The sequence below is a fragment of the Lipophrys pholis genome (genome assembly GCF_963383615.2).
Source record: "Lipophrys pholis genome assembly, chromosome: 14".
NCBI lineage: Eukaryota > Metazoa > Chordata > Actinopteri > Blenniiformes > Blenniidae > Lipophrys > Lipophrys pholis.
Genome location: NC_137633.1, coordinates 6,175,522 through 6,191,266, shown reverse-complemented (window position 1 = coordinate 6,191,266; position 15,745 = coordinate 6,175,522).

Here is a 15,745-nt window from a genome sequence, read left to right as displayed (position 1 = left end):
AGGCTTGTTCATGGAATCGGACGCAAGATTGATGCACTTGAGTTATGATGTAATAATGTTTGGACACAGAACTCTTCCTTCGTTTGAGGAGAAATTCTCCATGGCTGGTTCACAGCTCATCTGTTCTCGCTGAGCCTGTTCTCTCTTTCGTAGCTTCCTGTGCAAGCTGTCAAAAGGAATGGCTCCACTGCAGGCAGAACTCCCACTGAGGCCCTGACATGGGCCTGTTACAACACAAGCCGGGCCCCGAGGAGGGCACACATGGGTGACCCCAGCAGGACGTGATGATAACATTAGGGCTCCTTCACCAGAGACGTCATGATACTTACTATACACCCAGGGAGGCGCATGGACAAACATTCTCATCTCTTTTTGTGATGCTTTCATCATCCACGTTTTCCCCCCACAGACACTGGGGAAGGAGGGTTTCCTGCTCTGACAAATGAGAGCAGAGTGGAGCAACGGGCACACTGAGCCCTTCACAGGTAGAGGAGGAGAACACAAATGAAGGTTATATACAGTGCCTGACTTGAAGAAAAAAAAAAAAAGTCACTGCTCCTTCCCATTTCATCTCAGCCTGGCAGACCCCTTCATCCCCCTCCTGAGCAGATCCAATGTCCACCAGTTTCATTACTTTGAGGTGGAAATGGGGTCACAAGTGTTGGACAAACTATCAGGACCGCCCGCTGGGCTGAGATATTCCGGCCCGAGGGAAGCACTTCCCCTCTCGAGATGTCTCCTGTGCACACTGTCCTGACCCTTTCCCCTCCTTTCTTTTGACTTTCATCCACTGCGGGTGAGCCTGGTCAGCAGTGCGTCCACGTGTTTCCCAGCACTCGTGGCTAAAAACAACTCGCCGAGACGGGGGGAAAACAACGGCAAGCGAGCACTGCACGACAAGCCCCGGACGTGTTTTCACTGGCTTTAAATGAAAACCCAGGGAGAAACGAGATAGACCCAAGGGTCCATGTAAATCAATATATGCACAGTGAGTCAACAGAACACATTTGTTTCCATTAGCAGTCGTTTCTTTTCACTGGTTTAATATAATGTTTTCTCGGCCGCTACCGAGGCGGCATTAAAGTGCTTTCAAACAAAGTGGAAACTGATTTGAATCAGAAGCCAGTAGAAAACACTTTCCCATGTCAGTAAACATCTGCTTATTCTTCTCGCAGAGACACATTGTCCACCAAGTAAACATGGAATAAGTCATTATTATTCTCAAGTGATCACCGAGAGCTTCGCTCTACGATCTCTGTCTCATTGCTTAATCGTCAAATGTGTTTACCTGCTGAATTTTCAAATGCTGATCAGGTACACGTTATGAAAACTGTACAAGGTGGCACCTGGAGGAAACTCTCTTTATGTTGATTTCTCACAATATACAGCAGAATCACTATAGCCCACACACATTCAGGAGTCCGATGGATTAAACTAAGGGATCGAAAGCAAAACGGCTCAGTTAATGGAAATAATACAAACAGGTATCCAAAACAGATAGGGTCTAATTTTAATAAATGTATTTTCATTCTTTAGGCTTCAATTTTCATTAAAAACAAAACAAAAAAACCTAACTAACTACCTTTGGTTCATCTAGTTTTCGAATTCCATCTAGTATCACAAGCTGGGGTAGAGAATCTGTTGTCTGCACCACAAAAAAAGAAATAGAGCATAGTGACCATTAATAATGCTCCTGGATGACACAGTAAACTATGCTGGTGTCTCTATTAGCAAGCCATCATCATCACCTTTAACCAAGATGTCAAATTAAGCTTGTAGATACACAAACAAAACCACTTAACATGTTTTCTGCGGCCGGAGATAGCTCATAGCAAATAAAACAATTAATCTTGTTGCTGAACTGGGTTTCTAGCAAACAATCTTTGAGCTGCTGATGCAAACATCCTATCATGTCGGCAATGCCAAAGATTGTTGACGAGTGTCATCGTTACCATTCCATTGCTCTCTGGTGTCCTCTGAGCTCTTCGGTGCCAATGAAAGCAGCTTAATGTACTCTCAGTCGGTTGTTTGAGCATCAATTTAGACCAATTACAAAAGCTGGCTCACTCAGTCAGTGTGCCATACAGCTGATGGAGCATTTGCTTAAATAAATGTCCAAAAAGAGGCTTTGCTTTGTTCAACAATAGAGATTCGACTTAATAGAAAATTCTCTCAGTTATTGGCTTACACCAACAAAAGGTTTATATACAGTATCATAAACATCCATCACATCTGAATAAATTTAAAAAAAAAAACTTATTATGGAACAACTGAAGTGATTTTCAAGTCAGTGCAATATGCTGAGCTGATTCTAATCTCTTCTAAACAGGTAATAGAGGTCAGCGTTTGACTGCCAGTGTGCTGACTTCTTGCAAGTTTACTAATAACATCTCGACTTTCAACAATGAGCTGAAAACTTTCAGGCCAGTTTAGGTCACCCTGGACCATTTTCTGAGATATGCTGTTATAGGTTTAGATTGCTACACTAAGCTTATTTACTCTAGAGTGTGCGTCTCCCTTATATTCACCCAACATCATGTTGCCTTTGTGTTTGTATTGAGTATAGTTTAATATTCTAACCTGTCCTCTCTTTTCTATCCCCAATTGGTCAAGGCACGCGTTCTCCACCTCTGAATCAGGTTCTGCTGGAAGTTTCATTGTTTGTTTTTTTTTAAAGAGTTATTTCTTCCTCTGCCTGCTCATGTAGGAGTTGTTTTATTTTTCTTTGCTTTTAATTATAAATCTTTGATTAGAGACAACTGCATTTGTAATTGGTGCGATACAAATAAAACTGAGTTGATTTGACTTTAATTGGATAATTGTGTGTGTGCTGAACTATTTCAACTGTCGTATCAGGTGACGCAAACAGCAATATCAGTGTATTTAGCTTCCGAAACTGAGCAAGTAAATTAAGGAGAGACAAATGGGCATCTTTTTACAAAGTTTTTTTTTTTTATTCCCGCAACAGAGAGATGCTCATAGACTTTAAAAATCGCCCACATAATACAACATCTAAAGTTCTTTGTCTGAAACTGCTTAAAGTTTAAAATGATTCCAATGAAAAGGCCCATCAGAAGGTTATGGATGGGTTCCCCCTGGGGAATATTCCCTGTGTAAGATTTATGAGCTCTTTAGAAATGCAAGCTCATCGAACTGAATTGCTCTGGCGACGGTGGAAATCTATCAATACCGTCAGTGTTGCAACCCTTGACGTTCGAATTTTGTGAATCAATTGATTAATCTGCTAATAAGGTTAACTTATGTACTTTTTTTATGGGAGAACTTTTGACATTTACTCATAAAAAAGAACTTGTAGTTTCATCTTTTGTTGGAGAGATTTCGATTATGAAAGTGTGTCTTTTACAGTTTTAAATGTCCCAAGTTCTTCCTTTTTATTATCTGTGTGAACTGGATATTCCCATTGTCTTAATGTTGCGTGTCTGAGTTTCCATAATTGAGAAGAAATAACCACTAAAAATATGAGCATTCTAATCACTCATAATTAACATATTATCCCTAAAACCAGGTATTTTACCTTTTGCATGGATTGAAGCTGTTGTGTTTGATTGGATGATCCCAGACATTCGGCTTCCTGTGAATCTCGCTGGAAAAACAATTAGACTGATGAACTGCTGTACCAAACACAGATTTCCTGCATAATGTGACATCGCCGGATGAGCCTGATGCTCATATTATTTTCATATCTGACATGTTGAGCTGTCAGTGCTGTCAACAGCCCGTGAACTAGCGAGAAATGAAAAAGTGAACAATGATTTATTTTCCCCCCTCATGCATAAATGAAACCTGGTACATGCTAACCTGCCAAGCAAAGAAACAACATCAACTTTTGTAATTGTTATTCTGTACATTTACGTACAGAGCTGCTGCTGTGCAGTGATTAAAACTGAAGTGACTCAGAAGCTTTGAGAAACTCAAAGTTACACAACAGAATTAACCCCAACAAAGCTGCACACAATGTAGAATCCTTGGAAGTTATTTTCTAAGGTAAATTAATAGTTGGAATGGACAAGAATTCATCCCCCATTAAAGATTTCTCTCAATTTGAAATAATATTTCTGTGGAGTCAATTTTATGTGATTTATTTTTTATATATTTTTACAGTTTAGTGCCGTTCAAAGTGCTTTGCTGAAAAACAATGACGTGGAATAAGTGAGGATGATTATGAACAACCAAACAAAATACCAACATTTGAATAATAAATCATGAGTGATTACAAATTGTTTCCACTTTTTTTGATTACACATTTTCAAGTGTCAACGGGAAACTTTTCTATGCATTATGGGAGTCCATTGACACAACAAGCCACTGATATTAAGAAATTCCCCTCTTGAATTAATATAATATAAAGTGCAACATTGTGAAAATGGCTCCCATGATGGATCCGTGTAAACTGGGAAAAGTTCTTCTGCTCCTCTTCACACATGCACGAGTCGCAACAACAAGACTGGCCTGACTTCCAGTTCATATTCTCCTGAGGTTTGATATTTCGTAGTTGAGATTCACCTGTGATAGAAATCAAACTTCATCAACTGTCCAATACGAATGTCCATGTTCTTGACATTGTTAATGTTTGTAGTGTATTGTTCTCTCTGTGTTTTCATTACAAAAAAACAACCAACACCATCTCTGTTGTTTCCGTGTCGACAGATATTGTTTTCAAAAACGTTGGTGTGTAAACATGAAACTTTTCTGAACCGTGTATAAATGGGGCCTCAAGTTTTTGCCTGTTACTTTTGTATTTGAAACTATTTAAGCTTAATCAGATTTAATAGTGCTCTGGTTTGGCTCTTGTTTTGTGTTCCTCTACGTAATTAAAATGTTGGATTATAGTCTGTCCATATACTGCTCTAGAATATTCACCTTATCTTCAAAACCCTTGATGTGTAGACTTCCTTGGAAGCTTCAGGATTCCTAAATTGTCTTACCGACTGAATCCGGTTCCCTCCATTCATTTTCTCCAGTCAAACTCGGGAACAAAACCCAGCTGCCGTCACAAAATAGATGCTCAGAAAAAAAACTAAAACCTGTCTCCTACCAGGACTTTTCATTGTCTCTCTACCTCTATAAGCCTTCCAGAGACTGATTCTACATAAGATGATGGCGCTGCCACCATGTTTCACAGGAGGAGGAGTCGATATGTCACTTCATTTCAAACAACAACAAATCACACAGATCTTCTTTCTATTTAGAAGCATTCCCCAAAATAACAGCGATTCGGTTACTCTGCAGACATAGAAAATATGCCCAGTCGTATATTTGTATCAAAATAAAGCGACAAATCTTCCCGAAGAAGACATAAAGTCGTTCCTGTGTTTACCATAAAGATGAGAGCTGGGATTTACTCCACAAGAAAGCCGCTGAAGTCCTCCCCGTCTGGTTTAGAACAAGGATGGAATTTTATACGAGAGGAGCTTCATCTGCAGCGCTCAGATATCTGTCAGATAACTTTACACGCACACACGCACACACACGCACACACACGCACACACACACGCGCGCGCACACAAACACGCGCGCACACACACATACACACACAGCTGTATAAATCATTCCATATTGTCAACAACACTGAATCCCATTTTCTATCTTTTGTAGGAGCGGGTATCATGACGATACACCTCACATCAGCTGCAGTGCAGGCAATTTTCCACACAATGCCTCACATCATGCCATCGGGGACAACAATGAAGCGAAGGAACATGGGCACTGTTAGATACCGCAGCAGCACAGCAGCAACGATTGATAATACATGATTCATACATACTGTGCAGTTTTCCAACATAAGTAACTCACTCACCTCTTGTTTGTTTGTTGCTGAGATGAAATAGATATCCCAGGGGCTAAAGCAAGGGGTGAGCTACTTCCCCTGTTTATATAACTGCAACGATTCGCCATAACATTACGCCCCCCTGCATAATGTGTAGGTCTTCCTTTTACTGTTGAAAAGGTCCTGGCCCACTGAGGCATGAACTCTGCCAGACATCCGAAGGTGAAGTTATCCTCTAGGTCAGGGGTGTGAAACATATGGCCCATGGGCCAAAACAGGCCCGCCAAAAAAAAAAAAAAAAGAAGCAAAAAGGCTTGCAAACGTCCACCAAAACTCCTGCATTGGAATTATGTGACCCGTTTTCCTATTGGTGATAAAATGCACCACAAGAACTGATCAAAACATTGTATAGTCTCGGGATGCCAGTAAAATTAGACAGTTGTGTTATTGTTGCTTACATGTGGACCGCAGGAGAAACACACAATGAAAATAATGGACTTTGCTTTATCTTTTATGTTGTTTAGGCAGGAACTTAACAACTGAGATGTGTCATCTTATTATAAAACCAGACTGCTGTGTCTGTGATTGCATTCTGATGAAAATATGTGTAATATAATGTGTCGTATTGCTAAATTTGTACACATGTTTTTTTTTTTTTGTGATTAACAAACTGTGCACCAACAAACACAGTCGCACACAGCCCAGCGTGCAGCTTAGTAGGGAACGCTGGGGTACTTGTACAGCCGACGTAAACTTTGGTATGACTCACAGAAGAAGTTGTCCCATCGACTGGTGGGAAGAATGGTTGTTAATGCAAGAATTGATTAATGTAAGGTAGAATAAAGCAAAAGTTTGGTCAATTTTATCAAATACTGTCTCAAGATTGGTCTTTTAACACACAAACAAATCCTCAAATAGGCACGTTTGCGATTGCTATACAGTACATGCAGTTTGGTATCACACATGTAATGACGTGCAATTCGGTACTTTCTTTTCGGGTCACACATCACTGCTGAGCAGATTTGTTTGGCCCAACACATCCCATAAATTCTTGATTAGTCAAGACTAAGTCATTGCCTCAAACTCAAAGTTGTGTCCCTCTAAACATTTTTTCTTCTTCTTAGGACTAGATACATTATCCAAGTTAGTGCCCTAAATTTCTGAGATGACCCGAATTCGTTTCCAAATTCCACGGCCTTTAGTTCCAGAGTTTTCACGTTATTTCTTTGGCATGTGTATAAATCTAGCAGAGACGTGTGTTCAAGGATGAATCCCTTCCTTTCTTCCACCTTCACAAAATGCATTGTATGTACAAAAGCTACAAATGGCAAAATAATAACACACACAATGCAATTTTATATTTTGACAAGGAGACCAGAAAAAAAAAAAAGAGTTTTTTTTCCCCCTGCATTTCTTATAGATACCTCTAGTAAAATGTGAAAGGGTCATTTATCCCGTTTGGTGTTTGCCAGCTATTATTTACTGGACCAAATGACAGTGTCATCCACTACTTGTCTGGGAATTCACCTGGCTCCAAGGCCTACCCATAATCATCACTGTCATGTTCTGTGCAAGGCACAAAACGACCATTACTGTCCCCACTGAATGGCTGACCTGACCTCTTCAGTGTTCCTTGCCATAAGCATCAGTCCATTGTCCCCAATTCATTCTCCCTTAGGGTGATTACAGTATATTCACGGCCACTCTCCTTGGTTGGGAAGATTGAAGCACTGTTTGTGTCATGATTAAATAACCAGGATACACAAAGCCTTTTCATGCCTGTGAACTATGGTCCTACTTTGCTGTTGGTTTCACCTGTTTAGAAGAGGTTACACACCAATAAAATCCAATAACCAGCAAATTCAACAATTACATCTGGGAAAATATTGGTTTTGGTTGGTTCTGGATACAATGTTCATTGAAGCCGTGGAGCAAAGCTGCCTTTGGGAATCCTGTTGTCTGTGCATCTGTTTGTCTATCAAATTCTTTTTAACCTCCCATACGTCTTGGTACACATGCTCACTGTCACTCAAGAGTAACTGATTACATCTTGGTGGCTGAATGCACAAGGACATACCCTCAAAATGTCTCTTGTTCCATTTTCCTTAGATCGAGGAAGCCTAGTGGGAATTATTTTTATTTTTTTATACATGTGCCACAAATGTCCTCAAATGTCCACAATGAACTACTTTGATTTTGATGGTCACAGTGACCTTGCTTTGCCCCATTAACATGATTTCTGGAAAATACCTTGGGGGAATTCATCAAAATATGCCACACATATTCTCACTAAAGGTCAATGTCGCTGTGTCATTGTCCTGCCATTGCAAATGCTTTATCTTAGGAGAGCTTGGGATCTATAGTTTTCTATAAATTTCAGTTCTCACAAGATGAGTCCAACAGGGAAAGCTTTTTGTGCTTGATGTAGAAAAAAAATTACAAATGTTGGAGCCAATTGTAATTGAATATGTCGAAGGGTGAAATACAGTAAACAATGTAATGCAACTTCATCCATAAAATTAGTTAAGTAATCCATCTTTTATTTTGTATTCAACTTCACAGACAGTGCTTCACCTTGTTGAACGGTGTCTAAAATCAAGCCACGCGCACTTCTTTTGATTCTTCTACAACAACCCACTCTATAATGTCTTAAATATTCCAATCGACTTCATTCTTTTGGTGCATTTTCATGGGGTAGCATTTTTCCCCAAGACACATTTTTGGGTATAAAAATGTCTGTCCAAATATGATTTGTGCCTGTGCTTCACAACAATGTTCTATCATGTGTAAAACTAACCCTTTTGCATTTCTTTTCTTCCAACTCTGTTAAACCAGTGGGGACAATTTGATTTGGTGACAACTTGTGATCTGTTGCAGCTCCATCAGGAAATGCAGACGTCTTTTGGAAGTGACTGAAAAATCCTGGTTTTTAGTTAGAGCCTTTCAGAACTATTTAAAAATATATATTTAAATCAGTTCATTAGAGATGAAATGAGAAACCAAACTCTACTGAGCCCCTTGGGAAAGTTACTTTTCCACATTCAGTACATCCTATTCATAGTGACCTCTGCATACTAGGAGTAGTGGGCTGCCATACTGCAACACACTACAGGCCTCTGCCCTCTCACACACCCATGCATGCACATACTGTGTTGTCATACATTCCCTGGGCCATTTTATGGGTGAGTCTATCATCTGATTTACATTTCAGATCAAAACTCAAAGCAATGGGAATTAACTTGTCGTTTCCATGAGCTCTGTGATAAAAGCAGTCCGTTGAACCTGTAATATACTGTGTATCACTGCGACTTTTTCCTGCTCAGAGCTTTATTAATGTTTGTCAGTCACCTGTGACTTCTGGAGCTGCTTATTGTGACTGTGACACGCAATGTGTGTCCATGCACTGCTCCTACATCCCCACACAGTGGAAAGCCAGTTGTGCACACACACAGCATGGCTTGCCCTTTCAGTCGAGGGCTCAGTCTGCAGGGTTTCTCCAAACAGCCTCGGCTCGGAGTCTGTCACCACTGCGGGGATGACAATGTGCAACACGAATCAAGGGTACTGTAGTAATTGAAGTAATAAAAAAAAAAAAAAAAAAAAAAAAGGAAATCAAGAAAACGCAATTCACTGAATTACCAAAGCATTGGAAGTGAACACATGGGTTGAACTACAATAGCATGATTGTGTATAATATTCCCTGGTATTTATTTAAATTTTTTCACACGAAATTCAATTTGTGGTAAAATAACTGCAAGAAACCATATAGAAACAAGAAAAGTGATTTTTCTAAAAGCTTTGAGAAATTATTTGTGGTTGATTCAGCAGGAGAATACCTTATGACAATTTTTCTTTCTCTTTCTTTCTTTCTTTCTTTAATTCTTTCTTTCTTTAATTCTTTCAACTGGATGGATGGATGGATGGATGGATGGATGGATGGATGGATGGATGGATGGATGGATGGTCAAATATAAAACACACAACTGTGTTCCAGGTCAGTGTTTGAAGAAACCTTCCACTCACCCCAGGCTCCTTGGAAATACAAATGCCAGACAACAACCAGATACACATCTATTCTGTTTTAGCCAGACGTCACCAGCTGGGAATGGGAGGGAAAAGAGAGACACACATACTCGGACCTAATAGCAATTAGGAGACATCAATTACCGCCCCCCCCCGACAAACACTGTCTAAAGCAGGGGTGGGCAACTAGTTTTCCTGAAGGGCCACATGATAAATTAGCAATACTATTGAGAAGTGAGACATAATTTGACTTGAGATTTGCTCAATAAGAATCATCTTATGATAAAAAGCAGGGTTTTTTTTCTTTCATTTTCATTTTTACTGTAGCTCTGTGTCACCTTTTCTTTCGCAGTCTTTGGAAATCATAATTGTATTTTTTATATTAAGAGTAAATGAGAACTATATTTTTATTAATCACCTTCCACTGTAAAACACTAATTGTGTGAGGTAGAGTATGCAAGTCACAACCAATGTGAAGAATGGGACCATTTTAGATATAATAAAACCAATAATTAGAGCAAATTTCATTTGGGTCAGGATTTTACCATAACACCCGGAGGGCCGGTCAAGCAGAGCGAACCACATATGGCCCACAGGCCTTATTTTGCCTGAAGTGACTGTCAAGTTTGTGTCAAGTATGTGCATCTATGCTAAAACATGTTGATCGTCCACAGAAAATTAATTATCATGAGTCCCTAATAGGGTTATTTCCAAGCCTAAATGCACACAGCCACAGCTGTAACACCAGCTGTACTCTGGACATCCAGCTTATAACCCTTGAAAAAAGACTTTCTAGCTATGGAATTGATCCAGCATGGTCTCAGCTGTATGTCAGTCTACCTTGCCCGAGGCTAATCTGCCGCTGCAGACAGAATGACCATTTGTTTGCGGTTACCGCTTCCCAGGAAGACATTAAAGCAGGACAGCGGTTCCCTCGGGCCGCTAAACTTTGTTAGGTCCAATACATCCAACCACAGTGTGTACCCTGTGCTCCATGCAGCAGTTTAAGTTTACCATCAAGACAAATATCTGCCGTCAAACAATCATATCATCCGGCTCGGAGTTAAAAGTAGACCCAGGTCCTCTTTGGTATATTCAGTGTGTGTTTAAGGGAAGCGTGAAAGGTCATGAGATTACAACTCTGCTTGGAAAGATATAGATGTTTGTTGAGCAAACAGAGAGTGGTGGAGCCCTTTTACTTGAGGGAGAAATGTGGGGATCTTAACAGCCATCTATTGGAATTAAGGCAAATAAATACAGCAAGTTCATACCACTACTGTTACTGTAGTCTGTACTTTACACAACTGATTGCTGAAAAGACACACAATGAAGACGGAATTGATCCATCAAGGCTCATTATGTTGTTCAAACCTGTATTCATCATCAGACTAATGTTTGTAATATTCCTTGTTTTTGACCAAGACAGGCAATAACCATGATGTCAATTGTGTCAGAACTGTTATCCAGACTGGCATCGTAAAATCTATCAGAGTCCATGTAAAGTTTTAAGTATATAGCTGTATCTAATATATCTATCTATCTATCTATCTATCTATCTATCTATAAAAATCATTTTAACATCATTTTAACATCATTTTAACACAGAAAGAAAGAAAGAAAGAAAGAAAGAAAGAAAGAAAGAGGGCATGTGACCATTATAAAGAAATAAAAATAAGTAAAAAGCCAGAATTAAAAAAACAAACATTTCTTCATCCAGAAGACAAGGCACTACAGATAAAAAAAAGCCAACAGCCGGCTTTTGATTTACAAGCTGTTGGCATGCTAACCAAATTAACCTAACCCGACTTTAAACATTACTGACTCGCTCAACTCTCAACCTTTTCATCCTGTCTGGGACACAAAGCCGCAGTAATACTCCACCACCCAACCCCGTCCAGAGCTTTGGCTTTGGCTTCGCCCCATGATCGACCATCTCTTCCAGCTCTTTCATCACAGTCCTTCACCAGGTAGTGTTTGGCCTGCCTCTTCAATCAATGGTAAATGTTTTTTCTCTCTGTATCACTTTGTCACACAGGGGAATAAAAGCACATATGCAATAGGACGATTGTAAATAGTTGGGCGCAAGTCATGAACAACAACAACAAAAACCCAATAGAAATGACAAAATTGGTATTTTATCAGAGAGCATAATATCATGAATCAGTTAGCCCTCTATTCCGTCCAGCTTAATAGAAACTAAAAACTCATACATAGTCAAATAACTCCTGACTATCTTGAGTATTTTCACTCTCAGAAGTTCATATGGATTCAAATTATAAATCACAAAACCCACCAAACTCAAAAATAGCGGGCAATCACCACCTCTTTAAGAGTTTAGTAAAATCACTAACACAAATTAATTTCACATTTTGGTCCTGGGAGTTGTCTTCAGTAATTGTCTTCAGGAATAAATCCACTTCAGTTTGTGTAAAAGCCGGCGAGGGCCACTGAGTTAATATATGGTGTGTGTGTAGAGGTGAGGAGAGAAGCCAGAAGAGATCAGGCTGGAAAACATATATCGGTGTCTTTGTGGAGAAACTCTCAGTCTGTGAGAGTCGCCAAGCTGTTTTAAGGTGCTCCAGATCACTTTTCTCCCAGATCTGCTCTGGGGTTAAAATGAGATCCAGGATCAGTTCAAACACCATCCAGTTGGTCCTTGGTGACACGTATTCTACATTGTGGTTTTCCTCGCTCGCTCTCTCCTACATTTACCCACCTATTGCTTCCCTTTCTCCCAGGAAGTCGAATGTTGCATCTGCATCTTGGGTAGACTGTTCCCATTGGAAGCAGCTTTCCACGCGTATTGTTTGATTAGGCACTATATCCGTGGAGATTTATTCAGATAGTCATTTTTTTTTATTGTGTACATAGTGAAGTACATTGAGGATTTCTTTACAACAATGCATCTGTTGTTTTTCTTCGTGTGCCGTCTTCCTCGACCAATAACGAGGCAGATTAATTTGCAAGCGTTGTGTCTGAAATCCTGGTTAGCAGAGCCCTCCATCTCTGCACACCTGCTTTTCTCATCATTGGCTTTAGTTCCTCAAGATGCTCTAATTAGTTGGAGACATGTTTGGGGCTACAGGGAGTCGGGGAAAGCAGATGTTGGGGGGGATCGCAGCTCCACGAGGTCAGAGGGAAACGAATACAGTTGTAACCCCTTGGCTGCTTTTCTTGGTTCCTGCATTTCTTCCTCCCCCGGTGCAGCAGGTGGAGGGTGAGGATGTCAAGACAGCGCAGAGCAGTTTGCCAGTTGAAGTGCCAAATGTTAACCTGTCATCTTTAAACGTGCACAGTTCCTCTTAAGTCCGGGAACGAAGGCTGGTGGAGACACACAGATGGCGTATCTGGCTAAAAAGCGATTGAAGAGATACTGTGTCAGTTTTTACACTTCTTTTTTTTTCAATTATTATTATTACTGAGTAGATATATCAGATGAACAATGTTTAGATTTCCTTTCTGTTGCCTGCATTCCCAGCTGTGTAGCACCCATCATCTGCAGAGAGGGATTTCTCTTTCCTTTGCAATCATTGCCTTCATAAATGGCTGTGACTTGAAAAAGAAGGGGGACTGCATAATACTGCAGATGCGACTACTACTACTACTACTACTACTTCTACTAACCCTACGATACACAACAATCACACAGTTTAATTCTTAGACCATCAATTCTCATACAATTAAAGTTTACACATGCACATACAGTACATGCAATAAATCATCAGTTAGTAATCGCCCTCTATAGAGGGTGGATGTGATAATGTTGAGCGAAACAACATCACTGTAATATTTTCTGGCTTCACAAAAACTATTTAGAAAACCAGCTTACCGAGGCAAATATGAAAATCCAATATGGAGATTTGATGCAACAGCAATAACATGAAGTGGTCAACACTCGAGTATGTTGTATGCTTTGGCCATCAAATATTTAATGCGGTAAAATAAGCAATGCTTTCTCATGTTAGTGAAAAAACAAATGTGAAATCTGGATAATCACAGTAAAATTGTCTTTTACAGTCTTCAAAGAACAATGAGACAGGTCACATACATCTTACTGAGAATTTAAACAAAACTGAGCAATAATTCCCACACAATTCGACTTTAAAAGTCAGCAGGTGTTGGCTGTGTAATCCACTAATAGTAGAAAACATCAAGTGCTGAAATTTGTATCGATAATAAAATAAACTAAGCTCTATTAAATCTGAATATACAGGAGCTTTAACGTTTGGGGTAATGGGACATATAACGGCACTGTAAAAAAGCAACAGCCAGATTTATAGCAAGTAGTGTGTGTCATTATTACAGCTCCACAAAAAGGGCCAGGGAGAATCTTAAATAGTGGTCATCCTGTTGTGCACAGCTAAAAGTATGCAGCTAGTAACATCCCGCCCGTATCACTCTTTTATTTTGTCGCTGAAACCCACGTTAAAGAGAATCAGTGAACTCATTCACGGTTGCTGCTGAGTCTGACTGCAGGCTGCTGGTGGGGGATTTTAAAAAGCTTCCCTGACATTTGCCCCATCCTCCTTCTTGACTGCCAATTTTTTTTTTTCTCTCTCCAAACTTCCCTCCTCTGCCCACCCTGTTCTGAGTCCATTGAAACGCAGCAGTGGTGCTGTGCCTCTCTGCTGCTCCTGAGTATTCTAAACCAATAGGAACTTTACTACAGACATTTTGGCCAATCACTTATTTTTATTGACGAGTGCCGACAGACCCTGCAAACTCAACACAGAAAGGCCCAGCCAGGATTTGAACCCACTCCGTTCTCAATGTGAGGCGAGAGCACCAAGCACTGCGCGTCAGCAATCATACATTGCATACCTTTTAAAAGGTTCAAACGCCTATTATCCTTGCTGGAAAACACTTTACGTGTTCTCTCTCGTGTCTCATTTTTGAGGAGCATCACAATATTTTTGTTCTCTGGTCATATAGCACAACACCTGCAGTTCCTTACTGCACATACAGTCCAGTTCTATCAATAGATCATCTTTAAGGCAAATACCCTTCTGAAGCATCCTGTGGGATAATCTTCAAGAAAAAAAAAAATCACACGACTCTTCGAAACCGAATAAGCTACCTTCTTTCATTAAGCTCTCACACATATCCATGACTCTGCATGGAGGATTTTGAGCAACAGAATTTATTGCGGCGCCACAGCAAAAATGACATTCTGCATGTTCCAGTGACATAAAGTGTAGAGTTACTGAAATCCCATTTCCCCTAAGTAGATCAGGATAATCCTCAACAGAAATGACAGGGTAAGTAAGTCTGGACATGGATAGATGTATGTAATCTTCTTATGCTTGCCGCACAATAGAGACGACTGGGAGTCCCATGGCTGACCAACTACTTTAGCCGACCTCTGTCACCATCACAGTTCTTAACAAGATGTGGGATCAGCCCTCTTGTTGAACTGTGAGGGTAAACTGCATCAGAAATAGCCGACCGGACTACTCCTGGTTGTTGTGTTTGTGGAATTTTGACAGCTGCTTCGTTACCCTGCTGCTGGTTTTCAGAAGGAAGCTTGAAAGAAACAACAATGAACTCTTTAAGATGTTGTACACCCATTTGTGAAGAGAAACAAAAGACATCTGTGAGTGACTGTCAACTGGAAGCATCTGTCTAAGGAAACGCTTTCCAAACAGCCTGAAATGATCCTGAGTGCAATTGTGGGAGGGAAATCTTTTTTTTTTTGTTTTGTTCCAGTAGCCAAAAATACAGTAGTTTTTCCTGCCATGTGGGAGCTTGGCACTTTACTGAAGATGTTAGTCAGCGGTACGCATGAACACCCAGGCAGCTGTGTAATAATGGACCGAGGTCCCGTCTGAAATGATACTGCAGTACAATCCCACATCATGTGTGGTGGGCGTGTGGCTTGTTATTTCTCATATCTGTCAGAAACAAAATATTTAAGCTAATATTTCACTCTAAAGT